The sequence below is a fragment of the Plodia interpunctella genome, chromosome 18 (genome assembly GCF_027563975.2).
Source record: "Plodia interpunctella isolate USDA-ARS_2022_Savannah chromosome 18, ilPloInte3.2, whole genome shotgun sequence".
NCBI classification, from domain to species: domain Eukaryota; kingdom Metazoa; phylum Arthropoda; class Insecta; order Lepidoptera; family Pyralidae; genus Plodia; species Plodia interpunctella.
This window is the reverse complement of record NC_071311.1, coordinates 1874159-1882018: the sequence shown is the minus strand read 5'-3', so window position 1 is coordinate 1882018 and position 7860 is coordinate 1874159. Positions and strand designations below refer to the sequence as shown.

Sequence of the window (7860 nt, the reverse complement as noted above, 5' to 3'; positions counted from 1 at the left end):
ACACACCGCTAGTATTATAAAAAAAGGTAACGCGCATGTGACACTCCTGGTGCACAAGCAAGCAAACCCTGATGGTAAGTGGTCACCGCAGCCCATGGACGCCTACAACAAAGTTATACGCTTTACCGGCCCTAAGTGAACCTTTTGACGACCTATTTGAAGAACATTAATAGTAAAATCAAACTCAAAATTAATTCGATTCTGTATTAATTTTATCGATTAAATAATATTGAAGATAAAAATTGTCACAAAAAATATATTTAGTAATACATACAAATATTTATAATCGGGATGAAATCAGACTGATTATTCATCTAAAAGAATTATGGACCTATTTCACAAAAAATAGTATTTCTTGGAACAACATTCCATATTGTAATTCAATATTTTCCGAGATCTACAATGTGCAATCGCGTTGCGTCTAGTGACATGCGAATAACATATTTAACGTATCAAAATACCACAGAAAAATATTCTTTATTACAACGCGATAGAGTTCTTAGAATGCGTCTTATAAAGTTTGTCAAATCTTGCTTTCCAAGGAACTAAAGAAAATGGTAAACCATAGGTACCGGTCGCTATATTTTTGTTTTTTTTTTTTTTATTATTATTTTTTTACATTTACATAAGATAGTCAACTTACTTGTATGCTTTCAAATCTAAACAGCTGATCCGATTTTGATAAAATTTCATAATGACATAATCTAAAGAATCGTGAAGAAACATAGGTATATTTTAATTTAATGTTCTTTTTTGACATATTAATGCGCACTCTAGAAATCGAAAATCAAACTTATTTTTCTATAATACTTTATAGCGACTGCGGGACTACTGTTTTGTATAGGAAACCTAAAAATTAACTATACTTAAGTCTCATCTAGAATATCGAAATCTCAGTGGATTCTGAAGGGGCACGATGTGTCATCTTTTGATGCATTGGGAATGCTGATCTCTGAAATACACTATGGGGATTTGCAGCTTTGAAGTGACGAGAAAATATTGAAATCAAAAGAACTAATAATCCAAAAAGACATAGATTTACGAAGGAAAACTGGTACAGAGGACTTAGTGTTGTGTGCATCAATCACCATTGAATTGATTCAAAGTGAGAACCAATCACAATGAAGTGTCGTTGTCTTTGCGTTACAATGGCGTAATATTATTTGTTCATTGCATCTCACTTGGAATCGACTCGATGGTGAGATGTAAAATCAAACCCACACTAAACCCTCTATATAGAGAGGATAGATTTTCGTAGATTGTCAAAACTCCACCAATTGACTCCCGACGCATATTTTTAGCTACACTAAATACTATGCTCCTTACGCCAAGCCCCAGCGGAAGGCGACAAGAGAACTAAGAAGTGCTTATGATGTCGTCAAGGTATATGCGTACGGTCGTGATATGCGTGCCAATGGTAAATGCTAATAACTAAGGATAAGCTCAGTGCTCAGCACGGAGTTTTGCCACAAAAATGTGCTACTTAAGCCATCTATGAGTGTCCTAAATATCCCAGCTGTTATTTTATTGTATTTAATAGTGGTTTATTGTATATAGTAGTGGTTGTCATGGCCGAAATCGGTCGCACCGATTATCGTCAAGTAGAGATGCCGAAGACTATGCGAAATTAAGAACAAATATAAAAAAAAACGAACTTTGGGCTCGTGCACTCTATGGCGGCGGAAACAACAGGGAATGCGCTCAGAAGAGAGAGAGAGAGAGAGAGAGAGAGAGAGAGTTGGAAATTTTACTTGACAAAAGTCAAAAATTTGACTTGTAAAGTGGTGAATTTGCAATGTAATAGGACAGATTAATATAGTACTGTCGACTGTAAAATCAACATTTCATCAAACGATCTAACGGAATTCGTTGCAAATTCTTCACTATTACCAACGCATAGAGATCAATGCAATGTAACTTTACTTACGGTTGACAAAAAAGGAGTAGAAACTAGTCTAGAGTGGAAGCATATTGAGCGAGCTGGCAAGTCTGCCAGACACATAACTTGTGCACAGCTCAGCAAAACGAATTCAATTCCAATACGTCCACATTCCATATGGATCGTGAATCACTACATAGTATAGAAGAAAGTCGCTTCCCGACAACTTCCCGGTGCCTGTCCCTATGTATGCTTAGATCTTTAAAACAACGCAACGGATTTCGATGCGGGGATTTTTAATATAGTGATTCAAGTGGAAGTTTTATTATGTACTAGCTTTTGCCCACAATTTCGTATGTGAGTAAAAAATCCGTTTCCCGTGGGAATTTCAGGAAATCCCTTCTTAGTACTCCCCTATGACTGTTCTGGGAATCTACACACCAAATTTCAGCTTTCTACGCCCAGTCGCTTAGTAATGCAAGAGTTTTATATATAGATACGAGTATGACATGCATAATATTGCACATGTGCGAAGCCGGGACGGGTTGTTAGTAAAATGTAAATTAAAGAAATAATAAGTGCTAAATATGTCATAAATGTCATGTCGTCACACACTGAACCGCAGACAAATATTTATGAAAACAACTGCAACCAACGTAACCCAGGACTTTCCGAGTGGCGGATGGACGTGGTGATCGCTACGTCCGTTTCGACGTTGCAACGTCATTAATGGTTCACATTTTCTAGATGGTATCTCAATATAGAAACATTATTGTGATTTTTCACAATATCTGCCATATTATCTAAATTCTATTTACTTTTTTTATATAGGTAACTAGAGGCCCGTCCCGGCGCTGCTCGGGTAAAAACATATATAATTGTACAGCTAAACCTTCCTCAGGAATAATTCTATCTATTGGTGCAAGTTGAAAATCCGTGCATTAGTTGAGTATATCGCTAACAGACAGACAGAAGCGGCAGAGAACTTTGTTTTATAATATGTAAGGATTCATTTTATTATAAGGCTACTAAAATAGTTTTTTTAACCTAGAAGCGTAACAAAAACGCTTCTAAGATATATCTTAAAATCGTTTCTGTAACTCTCGTTAATTTTACGGAGAGTATTTAAAGACGAGTCAGTTACTGAGACTGGCGTGATAGTGTATATCGTCTCGCAGTTACTGTAAAGGGCAAGGTAATTATATATGTATAGGTAAGTATACATTTCAACAAATAATAATTTTGAAAAAAAATCTTGCTCTCTCTTTCATCTAAGCGTTTTCCTGTTGCTTCAACACTCTTTGAGGGGATTCCAAGATCCGTTTTTCTATTTTTTCGTCTGCATTTTGTACTATTGTCAACCTCCCTAGTTGTCAGATCTGTCGTCAGTTGTCATACCTCTCTTGAAGATATCGATCCAGCACCTCTTGGGTTCTATCTTGATTAGGTTATCTTAGGGACAAAAAATCGAGCTTAGGGCCGATTCTCACTAAATGGAACTTTATTTCACCGCTGCCATTCGGCAACCGTAGGCAGATGAGCACCGTTTCAGAATGAGAAACACGTCATTTTTATATTTTTTTATAGCTCCCTACATAGATAGGTAGACTTATACTAACTACGCAATGTTCACGTATTGGCTTCGACATGTGCCTGTTCGGCGACAATGTGGAGCTGGCCTGATAATCGAAACCACAAAAAAATATGCCGACCTTTGTGACAAGGTTAAAAAGCAACTATTTACAAAAAATATTATACACACATATTATGAAGGTAATCATATAGCACCTCCACTCCTCCACATTATTTCTAGCTCTTTGTAAATACAGTTAATCAACTGAAGCGAACCAACATTCTTTTCTTTACATAAACGGATCTACTGAATTTTTTTGTTTACTATTCAATTTGGAACTAATACTAAATATTGTTTGCCCTCTGCAGCTTCGAGATAAGGGGCACAAAAAGGATTTTTCCCTTTGTTTGTTGAACGCAAACAGTCTGTTCGGAGTTTTGAACTTTTTTTTTTTTTTTACACAAAAATGTGTTGCAAAACAATGTTATCGCATTCATGGCCGAATTTACATGTTCAGTGAATGCGTGCAGTTTTTGAGGGGAAAAAGTAATTAAAACTAAAGTTTTGTCTGAAAACTGCTGTTGCAAATAGTGTTTTAATTGTTTCGAAGTTTATCTATGGTCGAGAAACTATCACTTTTTTTAAAATTTAAGCATACTTAGTAATTTTGGGAACATAAATCATTGGGTCTCTATCTATAAGAATTTAAGCCATAATATAACACAGCATACCCGTACTAAGGCATAATGATTTTAAAGCATATCGTTCTTATGTATAATGGTTGTACGCATAATAATTTGAACCATAACCCAACCTTAAAGTTAATTATACCGCATTTGCCCGTATGCCAAAAATCAATTATGCCTTAGACCTTTTATGCCAAAATATTGTATGCCAAAATCGTTATGCCAAAGAACAATAGGACCAAATAGTTTGTGCGTGAAAAAAAAGTGTACCAAAATCATGTCCTTCGCAATGATCGGCCATTAGATGAGTGACCAAAAACTGTGCTCAAAGACCGGTTGTATTAACAGTCATGTTATAGTTTTTTTATTGGGTACAGTTGTCAAAATTCACTAAAAGGGAAAGTGAAAAAGTGTCCTTATACGTAGGTTTTTTTTTACGTAGGTTTAGGAATTTCTGAAAAAAAAAACCTTTGAATTTGAAGCCGAGAAATTGCTTAGTATATTTCGCACATCGAAAATTCTCGATCAGCGGTAGTGGCAATCATGAATGGCCGCTGGCAGCAAAAGGCGGCCTATTCACGAGCATACGCCACGTCAAAAACAAAACACGCAGAATTGACGCATGCAATTTTTAGTTGTGCTCCCAAACTATTTTACGTGGCACAATCCCTGGCTCTCTAAAGTGAAGGTACAGATAGAAAGCTTTGTTCACAGTAATTGTACACAAACATAATTTTACGACTGCCTGACGTCCACCCTGTTTGGAAATGTTATTATCCCAACTACTTAATACTATAAATGCGATAGTACGTTTATTACAACTTCACGCTTGATACACTCAACCATTCTTCTTGAATATTTGCATAAATGTCGTTTGAAGTACGAAAAAGGACCTTTCATCCCGGAAAAAATACCTAACTGTTCCCGTGGCAAATTCACGCGGGCGAAGCCATGGGCAAAAGCTAGTAATAATATTATAAATGCGAAAGTAAGTTTGTTTGTTACCTCTTCAGGCTCTATCTACTCAATCAATATTCTTGAAATTTTGCATACATGTACTTAGTTTGTAGTACCGAAAAGGATATAGGGTACTTTTCATCCCGGAACAATAACTACTTCCGTGGCAAAAACACGCAGGCGAAGCCGTGGGCGAAAGCTAATTGCCTACAAGTCAAAATGTCCCTTCATTATCACCATCACCTTAGAAGTCCACTGCTGGAAATAGGCCCCTCCCAAAGACTTCCACAAAAATGTGTCACTTTTAGTCGCCTTGTTTTGTGCACGGGCGCTTATGCAGGGGTCCTATTTTAGGACGGGACCACACACCACTGTGGTATACTCTGTGGACTATGCAATGGTTATCTCTGTTTCCTCTTTGCGTTGCAACGAAACTTTACGTCACGTTTTTAAAATCGTTGCTGCATGCAAATTCGGTCTACTAGTGCTAGAATGAAATATTGTGCATTTGTTCAAAATCAAAATCAAATCATTTATTCAGAAATTAGGCCTTCACAGGCACTTTTTCACGTCATATTCTAAATTAAATAATGTTTACCAAAGTTACAAACTACTAGCATTTCGGAACGACCACTGCTGAGAAGAAATGCCGAAAGAAACTCATTCAAACAGTGTTGGTCCCTATTATGCCAGAAGGGCTTACCATTTTTTAAATATAAATTTATGTATAATTTTTTATCAGTAATATAACAATGTAAGTACACAATAAAGTACATGGTCAAAAGGTATACTGAAACATATTATGAATGTGATCAAGTGCTGATGAAAGGAAAATATATATACCTATATATACATATATATATGTATAATTAACCAAACAAAAAAAAACTTTTAATAAAAGATTGTTGAGTCCATAATAGTCCTCTCTAGGTTGAATGTTATTAATTTATATTGCCAAGTAAGTTGTTGTGTATGTTTCATTCCACCACGACCCTCAGTCATGAGGAATACGACTAAAGAGAAGGTGAAGGTAAATGTGAGTGATATTAAGGTTAATGAAACTTTAATAGTAGCAAATCAAATTAACCAAATTCATTGCAAATTCGCCCTTATTAGCGCAGCATAGATCCTTGCAGGATATCTAGATATGTACATTTTTCTACCGGCTGAATCAGGCGTTAAATGTTTTTGGAGTTTCTACTAGTCCTTTTAGTTTTAAAGACCAAAGCAGACATACACATTTTTCTTTTGACTCTGCAGTTCAAGAAGTGCAACCTATTGCTGGCAACACAAAGTATTTTATTATTTTTTACTTTTTATAAGATTGTCACTCTGAAAATTTTTGGCTACGAAGTCTGTCATATGTGTATGCCAAATAATATAAAAATAAAATACATTACATACATCAATCGTCTACATTTAAACAGTGTAAAAACAATTCAACCAAAATATTTGACAGTCTGTTTCTGTGTTTGAGCGTGAAATATTTATTATTTATTCTGTAAAAAGTCAATCGCAATACCTACGTATTTTGACCGCATTTTTCAACGGGGATATAGCTCAGTGGCAGAGCAATCGACTGCAGATCGATAGGTCCCCGGTTCAAATCCGGGTGTCCCCTTAGTACTTTTTGCTATAAAATAATGGGAAAATGTTCTTCTTTCTCTTTTTATCAGCGATGTTGCTATGTTGTTTGGCTTTATTATTTTTAGGTTAATAGATCTTAATTAATTTATAAGAAGAAATGTCGCCAGCCTTCTTGGGAACTTTACCGCACGACGATGGCGATTTTAATTATTTAAATTAATTTCATAGGTATATTTATAATTTAGTTTTAATTTAAGTTGAATTTAGTTGTTATTATAATTGTATATTCTTTCATGATAAGTAAATTTACTACGTATAATAAAATATGCATAAAATTAATATAAAATATAATGTGTACACGGTTAAATATTATACTTTAAATGATTTCTTTAATGATAGACTCGGATAGAATTTAGGGCTAGTACGTAAAGTAGTAGTAGTAAGTACATTATAATTCTTTTTTTGTTTTGGATTTGTAGTGGATAGCATGCTCCTCTTTATTTATTTATATTTGCATATCTATATTCGGTAAAACGTGTAGGTCTAATTCATTTTGACTATTTGTACTCATGTTTTTGACAAATAAATGTTTTCTTTCTTTCTTTCTTAAATACATAAATAAAATGAAGTAAAACTCTATTAAATAAAATATTTCGTTGTAACAAATACATTCATTTCACCAAACTGCACTACCCGTGCTGAGTCCATGCAACTTATGTTCGCCTGGTACTTTGTGTTGGATGAAATGGGTTTTTAGCTTTGTTTGCCTTGGTGTGAAGCAAAATAAAAGTAAAGTACACTAACCAGTGGCCACTGCAGACAAAGAAAATTGTAGACATCAAAACAATTCTTCATTTTCCATTTGGCTTGTACAATAAAGAAAGATGTATTAGATTCTGTAGCGGAACAGAGCGTCAATATACATATATTGTTCATCTTTGTGTAAGGGCATTGAAAAGGGCAGCCTACCGCAACACGCCGAAATTATTTTAATCCATAATGTTATAAAGTTGGTTCAATTCCCGCTCGATTCCAGATTTTTTTTCAAACATGTTATAAAGGTTCGAAATTCCCTCGAGAGCGAATCCCCGGAAGCCAGTAAGTAATACATAAAATCAAAATCAAATCATTTATGCAGAAATATCACAACGTATATATAAAAATGTATATATTGTGTT

General features: G+C 34.9%; 1 non-coding gene across 1 annotated transcript; it reads left to right on the top strand.

The window, feature by feature from the left end:
- Positions 1-6644: 6644 nt before the first annotated feature.
- TRNAC-GCA (transfer RNA cysteine (anticodon GCA)) lies at positions 6645-6716 on the top strand. The gene has a single exon. It is a non-coding gene; the product is annotated as a tRNA-Cys (tRNA).
- Positions 6717-7860: the final 1144 nt, after the last annotated feature.